The sequence below is a fragment of the Stegodyphus dumicola genome, chromosome 7 (assembly GCF_044657685.1).
Source record: "Stegodyphus dumicola isolate Sdum_Otavi_A_Nest chromosome 7, ASM4465768v1".
Taxonomy (NCBI): Eukaryota; Metazoa; Arthropoda; class Arachnida; order Araneae; family Eresidae; genus Stegodyphus; species Stegodyphus dumicola.
Window position 1 is genome coordinate 21,015,051 of NC_140774.1, and position 17,434 is coordinate 21,032,484.

At 34.9% G+C, this 17,434-nt stretch overlaps 1 protein-coding gene across 1 annotated transcript in view; it reads left to right on the forward strand.

The window, feature by feature from the left end:
* The first annotated feature begins 15,631 nt into the window (after positions 1-15,631).
* The window catches only part of eas (ethanolamine kinase 1), a 120,553-nt gene continuing 118,750 nt past the window's right edge, over positions 15,632-17,434 (forward strand). Inside the window, exon 1 of the mRNA XM_085819960.1 lies at positions 15,632-15,782. The gene's annotated coding sequence lies outside the window, so the exon portion shown is untranslated. The remainder of the gene's footprint in view (positions 15,783-17,434) is intronic.

A 17,434-nucleotide genomic window follows, 5' to 3' on the forward strand; every position in this document is an offset into this window, starting at 1 on the left:
CTTGGGCACCACGTGACTTTCTTTTACGGCCTATGAAATTATACACATTTTTTGCTGCGTTTCATTTCTTTTCAATATAACATAGCACAATCAATAGTTACCACTTCGAACTGTTAACAAGGTTAAACACGACAAAATACAAAGCGTATCCAAAGAGCAAAGGTCGCACGATCTCTCAATACTCCGAAATCAACTCTTAACTAAAAACAGAACAGATGCTCTATACGACCTTATATAGTTTTGCCCTGGCCATTTCTCCCCAAATTTGGTGATAAAAGTTTGTCGCCAAAATCATCCCCAATCTAGCGAGATAACCTTGGGAAGAGGGCGATGTTATAACAAAGTTTATAACATTGTCCTCTTCCCAAGGAATGCATGTCCCGAGCAATGCAATCCCTGGACAGGAAGGAATCCATGCATACAACCAAGGAAATGCAATACTGAAACAATTTCAATAAATACCATATAGCAAATCAAAATCAATAATTAAATGCATGACGTTAAAAATTTCTATGTAAATGCAATAATGCTCTTAGTGTATTATTTGCATTAAATGCACTATGGAAACTACGTCCTGTGGAGCTAGCCTGTCATAATGAAAGCCCTTAGGCTTAAAATTTGATGACTTACGTATCCGAACTACGACCTACTTCAACCCGTTCTAGACTGTGCAAGGAGCGTCCCAAGGTGATTGTAGTTTAACAAAAACCATTTCCATCGAATTGAATTGAATAACCACGCATTGTCACCTTCGTTGAATCGATGTCTTGCTGCTCTCGTGTCGTATCGGGTCGTTTCTCCGTCGTCAAGCTGACTCGCTCTCGTGCAAAACTGTGCATCCCTTCCAATCGTGCCTGAAGATTTTGAATATATTCCTCAGGCTATAAAGGCACATCCGGAGGGCGAATAAACAACAATTCTGTTGGTTTCTCAAAACTATCTACGACGAATTATTAAAGATTTTTGATTAAAGCTCTCTATCAGGCCGTGAGACTATGCATGTAAAAGTGCGGTTTGCATTTTGTCTGTGCCGAGTAGTTTACAAAGCTCTTTAATTACAGCCGAGATGAAATTCCTTCCTTCATCGGAATGTAACTGGAGAGGCACTCCAAGCCTGGAAATCCGATGCTGTGTCAGAAAACCGCTGCTACAGTGACAGCCTCTTGATCAGGAATAGGATGCGCTTCAGGCCACTTCAATCAGTGACAATCAGTGACAACTGTTGCCATCAGCAGTTCGAGGCAGAAGTCTCAGTATATTGAAAGTAACGCGTTCAAGAGATTTCTTCGGTCTTTTCCGAATCGCAAGTTTGCCACCACTTTTGCCCGTCAGCCCTTTTATTACTCCAGTAGAAGCGCTTTTGAACTCTACACGAAGTCTTCATTACTCTGGCGTGGCCTCCAATCGGAATGCTACGCATCATCTCCTTCGAACTTCCTGTACAAGAAGCCATTTCAGATGTGGAGTGAGTCCCAGAGCCCAGTATTGTTTTGTCTTAGGGCTGTAGATCGAAGTGCCACTGAATTAAGGATAAGAATTAAATAATAAGTTGGGCCTTGTCTGGCTGCCACATGACGAGGCATAGATTCAATGCGTTTGCGGAAGCATTCTACGAGAACGGCGAGCCAAACATAGGATAGAACTGTCCATAATTTAGGGAAGGTCGCTAGTGTTCTGATATATGACTTCACAACTTTCTCCAAAACATCCGAAACGTGCTAAGTTGGATTTAAGTCAGGGCTTCTAGGTAGCCAATTTATGACACAGAAGTCAGAGGAATGCCCATCCAACCAGGCAGTAACCAACCGGGACCTGCGTCAGAGGTGCAGGTATCTTGTTAGAATATTCCATTTCCGTGTGAATGACAGGACAACATAAATGATTGGGGATGATCGCCCAGCAACAGTACGTACCGAATCACATTGAGGGAGGTTGGTACAAATATCAAAGATCTCAAACGATGCCAAGAGAAAACACCCCAGACCATGACTCAGTCACCATGGCCTTGTACAGTTCCAACCTGGCATGCAGGATCGATGTATTCGTGAGCCTGACACCATATTCCCAGGCTCTCAGCGGTGTTAACTAGTCGGAATTGAGACTCGTCCCTCCAAGCTAATCGTTTCCAGTCCTCTAGAGTCCAATTTCTGTTTTATCTTGCCCAGGCAAGACGTGCAGCTTGATAGCATGCATTGAGCAATGGTACTTTCGTGGGTCTATAGCTCCTGAAGCCGATATGGTGAAGCGAGCGTTGCACGATCAGTTTTCTGGACTGGCGCCTTGATTCAGCTAGGTGGTAATTTAAGCTAATGTGTGGCTTCACTGGCTATGTACTGTACGCCTGAGCCTTCTCACACAACACTCCTTCAAGGCTAATTGTTGTTTGGAATTTAACCGACCTTGAAAATCCTAGCCTTGTGATGACTTCGAAAATTGAATGGCCCATGCGTCGAGCGCCTGCAATCTATTCGCTAGAGAAGATATCTAAATCAGAAGTTTTATCCATACCAGCAATTGACAAAACTGATTAACTATAACCATAGTACTAGCTGTATATGCAGTTACCACAACGCTCTCAAGTGAGCATAAATGCGGCGCAGTGCTACAAAATTTGCATAGCCATGTCTATCCCTAATTCTTTGACACTTCAGGTATATATATATATACAGTGGTGGCCAAAATTTTGGACACTTTTGGAAATTTTTATGTTTTTGAACTTTGTATGCTTATAAAAAATGTTACGTTTTGCAAAATGCAAACTTGTATATATCATTTTAAAGAGAATTTATTACTGAATTCAATACAAAACACAAAATTCAGTTATTTGCAATACAAAAAAAAGTTATATGTACTTTAATATATGAAGTGGTTTGTAAGTTATGAAGAGGTTTGTAATGTCTAGCTTTCCTGGCCAATCACTGTTCTTGTTCTGAGAACCAGTCAAATGTTAGTAACTGCCAGGAGAAGCTGACATCATGTTTACACTTGAAACAATTCATTATTTTGCTTTGTTCTGTAGAAGGAGGACCTGTTTCTTATACACTGCAATTACAAGTAGGAATTTTTGTAAAAATTTTTAATATTTAGTCAAGAAGCAATGGCATCAAATAAAAGAGTAGATTGGACACCTAAAAAGAGGTGTAATATTATTGTGTTACGAGAAAGTGGTCTTTCCTATGCTGAATTTGCAAGACAGGTGGGTGGTTCAGCAACTGCATCTGGAGTCCGAAAATTTTGTTTACGATATCAGAAGACAAATTCAATAAAAAACAAAGAAGGAAAAGGCCGAAAAAGGTGCACCACATCTATTGATGACAGAAGAATAAAAAGACTATGTCTCCAAGATAGAAAAATGTCATCAGCGGCCATTAGAAGTTATCTGAATGATGCTGGTGTTTCTGTCAGTTCAAGAAAAATCAGGAGAAGATTAACAGATGTTGGACTGAGAGGTAGAATTCCACGAAAAAAGCCTTATTTTAATTTTCAGAAAGAAAAAAAGACTACACTGGGCAAAGGAGCACATTAATTGGACAGATGATCAGTGGTCACAAGTTATATGGAGTGATGAAACTAAGATATCGTTATTCGGTAGTGATGGGCGAAAATATGTAAGACGTAGAATAGGAGAAGAGCTACATCCTGACTGCATTCAAGCAACTGTGAAGAACCCAGTTAGTGTTATGATTTGGTCATGCATGTCAGCAGATGGTATTGGTCGCCTTCATGTCATCGATGGGACACTGAATGCCAGAAAATACATTGACACTATTCAAGAACCAAAACTTCTACCTTCCATCAGAGATCTCTTTCCGAACAATGCTTCGTTCGTTTTTCAGCAGGATTCTGCTCCTTGCCACACGGCCAAAATATCGAAAGAGTGCTTTCGTACAAAGAGCATTAAATTGTTGTCATGGCCAGGAAACAGTCCTGACCTCAATCCTATCGAAAATTTGTGGCACCGTTTGAAAACTCTTGTCCGAATGAGGCGCCCATCAAATACACTCCTGTCCATAAATTAAGGATAATGCAAAATCAGGCAAAGGAAGAGTTAGAAGCAAAACAAATTTGACTTATTTGTAAAGCTTATTTATTAAACAAAAGGTAAAGAGCAAAAAAAGATGCTATATGTTTGATATTATTAAAAAAATTAGCGATTTTTCTCCCTGGAGCAAATTACAAAAAAAAAAAAAAAAAAAAAAAAAGAGAAAGGAAAAAAAAAACTATAAAACTATTTACAAAAAAACAATATTACACGGTTGGCATGATTGTTAATACATTGTATGTCTCCCAGACGATGCAATATAGTCCGGACAATGCCTAGGCATGCTGAGTATCAAATTATCGATCTGATTGATCTTAGGGGATATTAAACCACTCAAAAAGCAATGCTCTCCGAAGTTCCGGTAGACATGTAGGAGGTGGTTGACGGGCTGCAACTCGTCGGCTAAGTATGTCCCACACATGCTCTACTGGATTCAAGTCCGGTGAGAATGCTGGCCAGTCCATACGGGTGATATCCTCCGATTGAAGGCATTCGCTTACGATGTTTGCACGGTGAGGACGGGCGTTGTCATCCATAAACACAAATTGTGCGCCCATGGCGCCCCGAAACAAACATACATGTTGTTCCAGAATGGCGTCCCGATAGATTTGGCTTGTCATGGTTCCAATTTTAACATGCGGGTCAGTTCTCGAACCCAGAATAATTCCACCCCAAACGAGCACTCCTGCACCACCGTAACGGTGCCGTTTAATGATGTTTTCTTGGTGGTAACGGGTACCTGGAGCTCTCCATATGAAAGTCCGACGAGAATCAGACTGCAAGCTAAACCTGGACTCGTCGGAAAATATCACACAGACCAATTTGCCCTAAATGTCTGTGCACGGTCTGCCTTGAAATTATCGTACCAGTGGCTGAAGAGAGCTGACGAGACAGGTCTGAGGCTGTGCTCCGCCTGTTTCTTTTAGCAGTAACTGCCAAATACCGGTCCTCATTCGGCGTGGTAACTCTGGGGCGACCTGTGCTGTAACGTCTACTCACATTACCATCATCTTGGAATAGTTGCCAAAGCCTGGAGATGACACTATGGGCAATTCCAAGTTCGTCTGATATTTCCACTTGGGTTCGCCCACATTCCAGACGGCCGATAATTCTACCACGTAAAAAATCATCCAAATGCGTCCTTTGTGTCATAACTATTCGGTTATTGCACTGAAATGCTTATAAAGAGCCTGCGAACAATTTTACTTCTTTGCCTGTACTCCTTATATATCACTCTCTTACACTCTTGTCATTGTGACGTACCATCGGTGTCATCTGATTACTTCCTGAAATTTGCATATGATTCTTGAAGATGTGTGTAGTGATTTTACAGGTTATATATTTATTTTAGAGTTCCATTTTCGCGTGACTCCGAATTATCCTAATTTATGGACATGAGTCTAAAAGGGAACTAATTGAGGCTATAATTGTTTCCTTGCATCATGTAATAACGAATGAAGAGCTCAAAACTCTTGTCAGCTCAGTGAAACGTTCGATGTGAAGCTGTAATCAAAAATAAAAGGTACCCTACTAAGTAAGTACTGATAACTCACTACAATCATCACTATCTAATGTGTATCGATAACTATTATCGTTTAACTTTTTTTGTATTGCAAATAATTGAATTTTGTGTTTTGTATTGAATTCAATAAAAAATTCTCTTTAAAATGATATATACAAGTTTGTACTTTGTGAAACGTAACGTTTTCTATAAGCATACAAAGTTCAAAAACATAAAAATTTCCAAAAGTGTCCACAATTTTGGCCACCACTGTATATATATATATATATGCATATATATAGAGAGAGAGAGAGAAAGAGGGATGTTTGGTACGGCTTATTGCAGCCAAAAGGGGAAGTGTACAGGTACATACTATAACAGTCCATATAGAAAATTTCAACGTTCTACGACTACTCTTTCTTGAGTTATGAGATATACATACACACATACGTACAGACGTCACGAAAAATTGTGTTTTAAGTCTATTTTAAATCCATTTTACAATTCATTTTGGAAAAAAGAATTCTTTATTCTGTCCGTCCGTACAGATGTCCCTCAAAAACATTATTAAATTGCATTCGATAGCGGTCAAAATGGATATTTTCATTGAAACCCGAAATTTTTTGCGATTTCATTACGTCTTTTACTTCGAACAAGGAAGTAAAAAGAAAAGTACACTTGGCGTTTGTAAAATTCACGGTAAGCAAAAGTTTATCACATTGGAATAACGTTCTATTTGCAACTAAGTCAAAGTTTAACACATTTAGGTACGGTACAGGTATTATTGTGGGACAAAAACCTGAATGAAGGCTTGAATAAAAAAAAAATCTATTTCCTATTGATAAGAACTGGGTGATTTGAGGATGTTTCGCTGTCTCTTGGATGGAAAATTCTATTTTTATAGAACATAACAGACATCAGTATACACCTGTAAATATTCTTAGTGACAACGTAAAAATAACTGCAAGAAAACTTGAAATGCGAAATGTATTTAAATTCCAGCTGAAAGCATTTAAGTTCTAAACATACAACCCTGAATGTTTTCTTGTATTTAGTAGGAAAATATCCTAAAATTATCAAAACTTCTCCATATTCTCTTGACTTAAATCCTATGGAATATGTATTTAGTGAGTTGCAGAAAACAATGACAAAGCATGGTACTTCTTCGAAAGCGTAATTTTAGCTGAAATGTACCAAATTAAATACTGAATGCTCCTGTTATTTTCATGTTTTCATCAAGTATAAACTCTTTGTTCCAGGTGCCTAATACTTCAGTTTCATACCTTTTTGAATAAACTATTTTTTTTACCCAAAACATTTTGAATAACTTGTTTTCAAAACAAGCGTGTTTTAAAATAGATGAACAATACATATGAAACGAAAATGAAGATATATCTCTAATTTAAGTAATTGATGCTTGCAAATTAAACCGAAAAACATTAGTGCCCAAAAACAAGCCAGTGTACTTCGGCAGTTCTCTAAAATGGCGAATGTATTTGAGCAAAGGACATGCATCAAATACGGTTTACCGAAAATTAATTATTTATAAAGCAGTACACGATGTACTGCTTTTATTTACTTATTTATTTTTTTAGATCGCAAATCTAAAATTACTGTTTTAATCATTTCTTTATATTCGAATTTAAAATAGTATGCTGGTGGCGCCATCTGAGATCTAAAAAGTAAATAACTAATTAAAATATCAGGTCTATTTATAATGCAGGTGGAATGGATGAATCCATTTCGCAGTCTCTTAGTCTCAAATTGTCTCAAATTGGTTGTCTCTGAAATAATTTTATGCCGTTCGTTAAGACATTTCAAATTTGTATTTGTTTCAAATATGGTGTTACAGAGATTTGAAGATTTTAGTTATTTGAAATCCGAGTCAATTGGTAAACACTCCGAGAAATTATATTCCAATATCTGAACATCCAGATAACTTTTATTCGTATTCGTCAAAACTTCAGTGCGCTCGGTTATGAATATTTTCACAAAACAATCGCATTGCAAATGCGGAAAACATTTATGTGATTTTTTTTTTTTTTTTTTTTTTTTTAAGAACCGTTGAAAATTTAAAAGAACCGTTTGACCATTCAGCATCTGCAATCCCTGATGAAGATAATTCCTAATAATTTCTCACCAAGACTACAGATTTCATCAGAATCGAAATGCCATCGAGTTTCAACTAAAGAAGTAAGCTATTATTTACGCACAAATATATATACCATTAATGATTCGAAAAAAGATTTAAAGAAATAAGAGAAAGAGTCGTTGTTATGTTTTATTGTCAAATTTCGTCACGCTTGAGACATCTTCATTGAAAACTTAAGAAATATTTTATAATTTATTTTAGTTTAAATTAAAGTATGTTATTTAATGATTAATTAAAGATGTTAAAATTATTTGAATGAAATATCAGTCCGAGAATTTCATATTTAACTGTCAATATATTTGAATTACAAAGTGTAGCCAACAAAAATATCTTACAGATAACAAACTTTAGATTTCAGAGAGAAAATAGATATCATTTTGATTATTTTCCTTTGTGATATAATTATTAGCTCAAAGAAACGTTAGCCTAGAAGGGCTATGAAGAATCTACATGAATGTATGTATGTTTCTTGCATTGTGAAAAAACAACGGTATCTAGAACCATCAAATTTGGGAATAACAGAATCCTTTACTCGAATATGAGCACCTGAAAGCCCGAATTTGGAATTACGAATTTATTTTGCTGTCTATTTCATATTTTGTAAAACTTTAACGAATTTTTGATTAACAAACTCAGCTATTCAAAGCGAACAATGCCAACAATGTAAGAGAAAAAAAAAAAATTTTAACTCCAGCGTGCGAAACTGTGTATCGGAAATTCCAAAGATATGCTCTTTTTAAGTTATTTTGTGACATTGCTGCTGAATTGAAGTTTAAGGATTTTAAGTGCAAAGAACATGAGATTTAATAAATATAAAGGTAACACACAAAGCGTTGAAAAAACGCTTCTTTGGGCGTAATATAAAATCTGAAAGCTTTCAAATTTTTCTTTTTATTTCTTACGTATGTTTTGATAAATACTTAGCAAGCGAAATTTAAAATTTATTAAAATTTTTTAAAATTTTGTTATTAATTTTTTAAATCATTTGTGTGTGTGGGGGGGGGGAAGATTTCTGGCCCATGAGGTCTTTTCAGATCGTGAGACCGACACGCATGCAATTTGGGTTTGAGACTACTGATGATTTCAGAAATAGGTAGCCTTGGAGCGAACGTCTTATGTTAAATAGAATTCATTTTCTAAATATGTTTGTAGAATTTAAAATAAATAAATTGCTTTTTTAATAAAAAAAAATTGCGTGAAACTTTTATTGTTTTGTATGTTTTGAAAAGATTGGAAGAAAACATGTTATTAAGTATTAATTAGAAATAAATAATCACTTTTTTACTTCCAAATTAGTTTTTACCTTTCCTTTTATAAACTAATCAAAAGAACAGTATAAATTCCTCTTAGATTGATTTTCCTGCAGACAAACTAGGTATAAAAAACATTTTTTTCGATCATGTGATTCTTTCTCATTCAGATATATCGAACATATACTTGATTTTTCATATTCTTTACTGAAAGCTACATTTTACAAATTCTTGCCGAACACTTTAAAAATACCAGCTGCTTTCAAAGGGCTACTTGTTGTCACAGATACTAAGGAACATTCACAATTTATGTACTCAGCGATAGATGGCGGCACCAACGCTATCAATTCAATGTTATATGTCTGCTTACCAATAGATGGCGCCACTAGAATTAGTAATTGATGGAATATTAAATATAGATAATAAAAAAAAGATCTTCGTGAAATACGTTTTTATTTAAAAATCATTAAAAAACTAATGAATTAAAAAAATTATCATATAGTTAATAAAGTTTTAAATAATTCTTTATACAAAATTCATCTACAATTTGTTCTGACGTCTAATAAAGAGCCTTCGGGCGACCTTCATAAATTTGTAAACACAATTCGTTATATCTCGTTTCTTTTAAGTGAACAGCATTTAGATACACGTAGAAAAATAACTTTTGTATGCTCATCATTTCCTTATTTTTAAATCTATCCTTTTTATATATCTGACGTACAACGCACACCCGTAAATTTCGATCTCATATTTTGTGTTAAAAGTTCATGCCGGAATGTACAGTAAGTCGAATTCGATGACTCGGTATTTTTTGCTGGCTGACTTAATGTCGTCTCGGTTGAGCGAGCAGTTCTATGGCAGTAAGACACAAGTATAAAAGAGAAATTAAGAAGCAGTGACGTCAGCTTTCAAGAAGAGGAGTTCCAGATGAGAACGTTTCTTCAGCAGTTACGGGTTTCCCTTTTATCAGAGTGATCATACACTTTAAGTCACGGGACATCTGCGTGTCTTCTCGATAAAAGTAATTCAGTAAAGTTGCAAATATTTTGGCGTGGCTGCTTCTTAACAGTCATCGGCGAGTGATTAAAATCTGATAACGTAGTCTGGAAATTTCTTTTGACTTCACAGTAAGTGTACGCGAAGGAAAATCTGAGGAGAGCTCTAAGTTCAAAGGACAGGGAAATCATGGGAATGAGACGCAGAATCGGCAGGTTGATTGCCCGCATACAATCCACGAAACCTCTCAAGAAACGACATCCATAGCAAACTGGTACCGTCAACAAAATCGTAATTTAATCAGTCTCTCAACATTTGATTTTCTAATTCTTCAGTAAGCCTTGTACGCGTTTCACTAGCGTCGACACGATCATAGTCAGGTACACAGTGCAAGGGCGGCGGCAGTTCTGTAATCTCCCGTTCTACTGGACCGATTGTCAAAATTTAACTTGGCCTTAGGATATGTATTACGTTTATATTTAGCGTTGTTCTAATACAAATATTTTGACACAAAATCTTACTTTTTATGAAATGGCATGCATATTTTTTTTCCATATTTCGATTATACGGCTCAAATTGTGCCAAGTGTTGCAAAAATCGCACGCCTGGTTTTTAAAAAATTAGCTCTCAAAATTTTAGCTCCTCAATCTTAACTGAATTTGGTATATATTTATTAATATCTCTTTTCTTATTAAACTTACTTGATTCCTTCTTTCACGATTTCTAAATTTAGGTTCAATCTAAATAAAAATTCCCAGATATTTTCTGATTGGTTTTCAAAATTTGTATGGTTTAATAATTTTTATAAATCTTTCGAAAACATTTTTGAACTAAAGCCTATAAAATTTCTGCCATCATCTTAAAGTAGATGTATTTCTAACTATACCTGCAAAAAATGAGAGCGTTTAATTTACACAAAATTTCCTAAGATATACGTGACTTTACGCATTGGCGAATTTTGAAATTTGGCATATTTGTTATAAGCTATAATAACGCCAAATGTGCTTCACACACTTTAATTTTTCAAAAAGCATGAACGATATACCCCCCCTTTTGTTTAACCGCTCGTGCACAATGAAAAAAAAAATGGAAAAGGAAAAGATGTTACTATAAGTTAAGAATTGCGTCAAGTGAATTATTCTTGGCACAAACAGAAAAGAAAAAAAAAAAAAAAAAAAATGTGCTCCGAGGTAAATTTTTGAATTTATCATTGCTTTTCACCAAATTTTACAAAATTTAATATTTATGCATAATTTGAATCGTAGAATAGAAATATGGAAAAAAAATTGGTACGCCGTTTCAGTAAATGTCCGATTTTGTGTCAAAATACCTATGTTAGTATAATGCTGTACTTAAATTTCATATATATCCCAAGTCGTCCTCTCGAAACATGAAAAACGCAAGTTAAATTTCGTCAATCGGCCCAGCAGAACGGGAAGTATAGAACTACCCCCCTTTTTGTGTGTGTGTGCAAATTGTACCTTTGGTAAATAGTAATAACTTAACTGAATTCTTTTCCTTTTATTAAGTTCTTCAGCTATCGGTTACGCGAGTGTCGATCCGAAACATCGATTTCTTTTTTCCTTCTTATAAATGAATAATATTTTTTCATCACTCTCAAGCGGTTACGAATATCTTTAATGAGGTAAGAACATAATTGACAAACTGGGGTAATGAGTAGCACCATGCACAGAAAGAACGCAGAAGGAAATCTTTCTCACTTTAGCTTGTACTCGAATATCCCGCACATTGGTGGGACAACATCATATCCTTGATCGCTGATGTGTTTCAAATCTAATCGTTGTAATTGATTTGAATTATGATGTGTATTGATGTCAAATTTTCTCCGCGTGCCAATATTACAGTTACGAATAGATACTTGCTTTTGTAAAGAAAAGTATATGCTGAATTATTCCTGCAAGATTCTAAATGGATTTTTAATGCGTCATCTCCTTCGTTTATTCGAATAACCCCTCCCCCGAACGGAGGGCAATATTTTGTCTTTTCCGACATTGGCCACTCATAAGTGGTAGAAGAAGGGCTGGAAGGGATGGCCATTTTATTATTTTTATGCTGGCCATTTTATTATAGAGGCATCTGATAGGCATCCACTGTTACCTCCTATGAAGGGATGGACAGTTACAACCATATCTTCTCCGGGATTCGAACCCGGGCCCTTTGGTATCGTAGTTGGCTCCCCTAATTACTATACCATCTCGGCGGCATCGAAATATGAAGTGTTGGCGACAATCTCCTTCATTCTGATGAGGTTCAACGCTATGATTATTTAAATCAATTACGTCATTCATTACAGAATCACGATATATACATATATATGTATATATACAGGGTGATTCTAAATTGCTTTTACAAATTAAGAGGGGATAGCACCCACCCAAAATAGCAATAATTACACTAGGACATAGGGTTGCATTCCACTCTGAGAGACAGAAAACAGGAAAGTAGAGACGCATCGAGGAAGGACAAGGAGACTATCAAGAATTAACCGTATGCAAATTTTCACTGAGACGAAGGAGCATTTTGCTCTTAGTTGGTACCGGAGAAAGCCAATCAGAGCAAACGGTGTCCTTGAAAAAAACCACATCATCGCTTCAAGTATTAGGGTAGACATCCTAGTTGATTAACTGGCAGGCCCTTACATATTGCTAAGACCGTTTGACCGGTGCAGCATATCGTATCTTCTTCGCACAAGTACTTCCCAGTTTATTGCAGGCTGTTCTGCTCCCCATTCAGATAGAGACGTGGTTTATGCACGAGAGCTTCAACACATTTTTCCGTCACGGTCCGTAACCTTTTGAATGCCACATATTCCGCACGATGGATCGGACGTGGCGCACCTGTGGCTTGGTTTCCTCGCTCGTCGGAACTCAATATTTTCTTCTGGGTGCAGATGAAATCTTTAGTGTACGAGACGCCTGCGCACTCAGCTGAAGATCTCATGATGAGAATCGTTGTTGCCGCGGATAAAATTAACACGACACCAGGAATCTTCGGGAGGGTGCTCCAGTCGTTCCTTCCGATGTCAACCATGCATCGACATGGGTGGTCGGCATTTTGAGCACTTTCTGTAAATTTTTCACTAAACGATAAATCTGATTGCGCAATTTTTGGTCTCGTTCATTCTCTTTCCCAACACTGTTGTAAGTTCAGAATTTAATTCTGATCTTCCTCTTTTCTGCCACTCAGTGTGGAATGCCAGCCTATTTTTTATGGTAATTATTGCTCGTCCGGATGGGTACTATGACCCCCCCTAAATTTGTAAAAGCAATTTAGAATTACCCTGTATAATGAAAAATCTGTAAGTACGTAGTTATGTCACATGGTGGAAAAACGGCAGCACCTAAAGAAGACACCCTAGTTTTGATACACGTAGTTCTCCACCCAAACACGTACACCTCGAAGACCAGAGTTTGAATTTCGAATTTTTTTTTTAAATTTATTTCATATTTTATAAAAATTTAATAAATTTGGATTAACAAGCTCGGTGATTTAAAACTAAGAAGTTAAAACAAATTTTCAAATGATCTTCGCGAAGACTTACGAAATACCATATTTCCTTGCTTATTTTTACGCCCAGCTTTTAAACACCATTTTTATTTTTAGAAATAATCGCGTCATTTACCTCTTCCTCGATGAGTTCAGACAACGAGCTTCGAAAAATTGTCAAATGGATTCGTCCACATGATGATTATTTCCTATTAAGACAAACCCTTGCAAACGACTGCGAAAGTTACGCCGAACCTTTTGCTTCTAAAGCTGTTGAACTTTATGCTAGACTAATACCAGAACCGACGAAACTCGGCGAAACAATCATGAACGGACAACGATGCCCAGTCGGCTGCGCATTCACCTTCGCAAATTATTTAAGAATTACTGGAGACCTAGGGAGTAGCAGAGACAATAACTGGCGAGATTATAAGTCACAAGGAACTAGAAAGGAAAATAATTTATCAGCTATTGTAATGCTAATATTACTGGGTATTCTTATTGAAATGTAGGTTTCTTTCAAAAAGTATAATAATAAATTTTTATAAAAAATTTTAAAAAGTATAATAAATTTCAAAAAGTATAATAATTCCAGAAGTTTTCTTTCAAAAAGTATGATAATTAATTGCTTGTAGTTTACCCATGACCACTTTTCATTTTGTAATCACGAACTTATTTCCTCAAATTATCCTAAATTCATGGATCCCACGAAGCAAGTTGAAAATGACATCAGAATTGCAAATTTTAAAATGAAATATTCCGGTCAATTTCTTTTCGTACGGGAGTCAAACTTCTTGTTTTTTTAAAATAAAATATAACGCGTATAAATCGAATATTTCATAACGAGTATAAAACTTCCCCAAATATAAGTATAGGAACGGGAGTCTGCATTCAAAGTTTAAATTTCGTTATTTGAAAAAAAAATTATTTTTTTAAAATTTGACATTGCCAACACATGAATATTTCCTTTATTTAAAGCACTTCTGTAACTAGAAGTACATAACTACGACTAAGGATTTCGAAAATAAAGGCGGTTAAGGACTTTTAAGCTCTGTAAGGGAGATGGGTATCTATGGGTATGTAATATATTCAGGAGCAGGAATTTGGAGGCGAAGACTGATTAAATCTTCAGTTTTATTTTCGATAACATGTTGCGGCTACACACAAGTCGGCACATTAAATGTGCTGTCCAAAAGGCTTACATTTTTGATAATTTTGTAGCAAGAAAGCAGCGCAGACAGACAGCAGTGTAGCTAGGCAAAAGCTTGGAAAACGAGTGCGTAATGTTCAGGATGAAATCTCAAGTCAGACTGACTTAGTTTTGGTTCTCAAAGCATTTTGATTGGATAGTTAATATTGCTCTAAAAATGACTATTGGCTGATTGAGTTTAAGTTCCATTTACATCGTCATAATTACGTAAGAATCATACGGCGTAGATTTTTCTTGAAATGACGCAGTGCAGAGAGGGGTTATTATTTTTAGAATTGAGAATGGAAATTTACGTTGCTAATTTATTCTTTTACATATTCTTTATATTCTTACATATTCTTTATATTCTTATGATGATTGAATTATAAAAGGGAATTACACAACTAGATGCTATTCATATATAAAATTTCAATATTCTACGGCTAATAGTTTTTGAGTTATGCGAGATACATACGTACGTGCATACAAACATCTCAAAAAATTCCATTTTACAATCCGTTTTTGCAGAATTCGTTTTTATCGTTATCGGGTTTATTGTATCCATACTTACAGACATCACGCAGAAAAAAAATTGTCCAAATGGAATAGCGAGCGGTCAAAACGGATATTTTCGTTGAAATATGGTACACGAAATTATTCACGATTAAAATACTTCGTTTACTTCGTAGGAGGAAGTAAAAGGGAGAAAAATATGTGAAGAAATTCTAACGAGTTACTAAACTGCATCATCGTTTCAAAATCACGTTCTAAAAACAAAAAATAATAAATAAAAAATAAATAAAATAAAATATTCAATATCTTGGTGATTTCTCAACTTTTGAAAAAAGAAATTTATTTCTGCGTCCCCCTCCCCTCCAGAAGGAAATGACAAAAGTAAATTTAACAGGTTTTGTTTTCAACTCAGTTCTCAGGATTAGAATGGCTTCTGCAAACACGCGTACCTTTCACCGCTTGTACTGTCTATTATCTTTCGTTGAGTTTTATATTGTCACTATTCGAAGGTCTGTTGCTTTTTTCGCTAGTCGTCTGTGAACGAATAGTTACTGCTATCTGCTTGTTCGACACACTTCGCAAAATCTTCTGGAGTGCGTCTGTACCACTGCGGATTCGCTATTGTCTGCAAGGTAAGATTTTACAGCACTAAAAATGCTATTATTAGCTACAGTCAGAGCTGGATTTAGACTTCATGAGGTCTTAAGTTAATTGAAATATGGATCCCTTTATAAGGAATATGGAGCAATTTTGGGGGGCCCCCAAGAGAGAAAGGACGCTAATCTATAGTTTTTGTAGCTTATACGTAAATTTGGCGCTGGTTATAGTAGGTGATCAAGTTTATACACCCCTATTTTGGTAGCATTAGTCGAATGGTCATATTAAACGATGAGAAAAGTATCATTCAAAACAGCAATGGAATTTACCTTATTTAATATAAATGCTGAAAGAAACATATAAATATGCACTTTAACAGAATTTTTATTGCTAAACTGGAAACATTTGTTTATGAACTGTTCATACAGACTGCAAAAGTTTATTCGTGAACTCTTGATAACATTTCTGGAAATTATTGAACCCATGATACACCCCTAATATTAATACTATTAACTATTGATAGTATTTAAATTATTAACTATTAACTGTATCAAATCTATTTAATGTCTAATAATTCTCAAAATAAAAATTCTTAATCGTTTACAGCAGCGGTTCTCAACCTTTAGACTAACGCGTACCATGTAAACAAAAATTGAAAAACTTCCGTCACAACATTTTGCAATAATTATTTTTCAAATTCTCAATAGAAATATTTAAAAATATATATATATTGCCATTTTCACAACTTATCGACTATTTGTATTAAATATTTACACATAAAATTTGGTTACCATTTTAATTATCAAAATTGAAGTTATAATACTTAAATTCTAAAATGTAGTGTTAAATTTGGGTCTGTTTAAGAGAGATCAATTTCTTTATGTCTGGCCTTATTTCACTTAGTTTTAACCGTAAATTAGGATCCACTTTTAATTTTGTTCTGCACTTATTTTTTAAATAAAACATGGAAGGAAATCCTTGTTCACACAAATAGTTGTGCAAAAGGCAATACAAATTTAATAATTTTATTTGAGATACCTTTAAATTCTGTTTTTTTTTTTTTTTTTTTTTTCCCCGGTTCAGCCAAAAGTTAGCAAGTGTGTTAGTTTCGAAATCCTCAGTTCGATTTCGATCACAGGAACTAACTATTAACTATTATCGAACAATAAATTAATTATTATAAAACTATATTAACTGTATCAACGTAAAATATAATCCTATACCTATAACTATAAATTAAATATTGTTAAACTATTAACTATTTAAATCGCAAGGGACAAATTTGAACGGTCGCCCAAAAGGGTTCTTTTAAAGTTTAATGTTAATTAGTTAGGCAATAAATAGTTAGCGGTCATAGTTGCACAAATAATAGAGAATAGTTATAGTTAGATAATTAATAGTGACTATATATAATTAGACAAATAATAATTGATATGTTTAATCATTAGATAATTAATAATTACTGTTTATAGTTAGACAAATAATAGTTCGTATTTTAATCATTGGTCAATTAATAATTACTATTTATAGTTAGACAAATAATAAATAATAGCTTTAATTACTGTACAATTAATAGTTTGTAATTTTAACTACGGTGTATTTGTTTATCATTTTGACATATTTGTTTGTGCATGACTATTTTGATAATATTAGCCGAATGATAATAATAAACGATGAGAAAAATAAT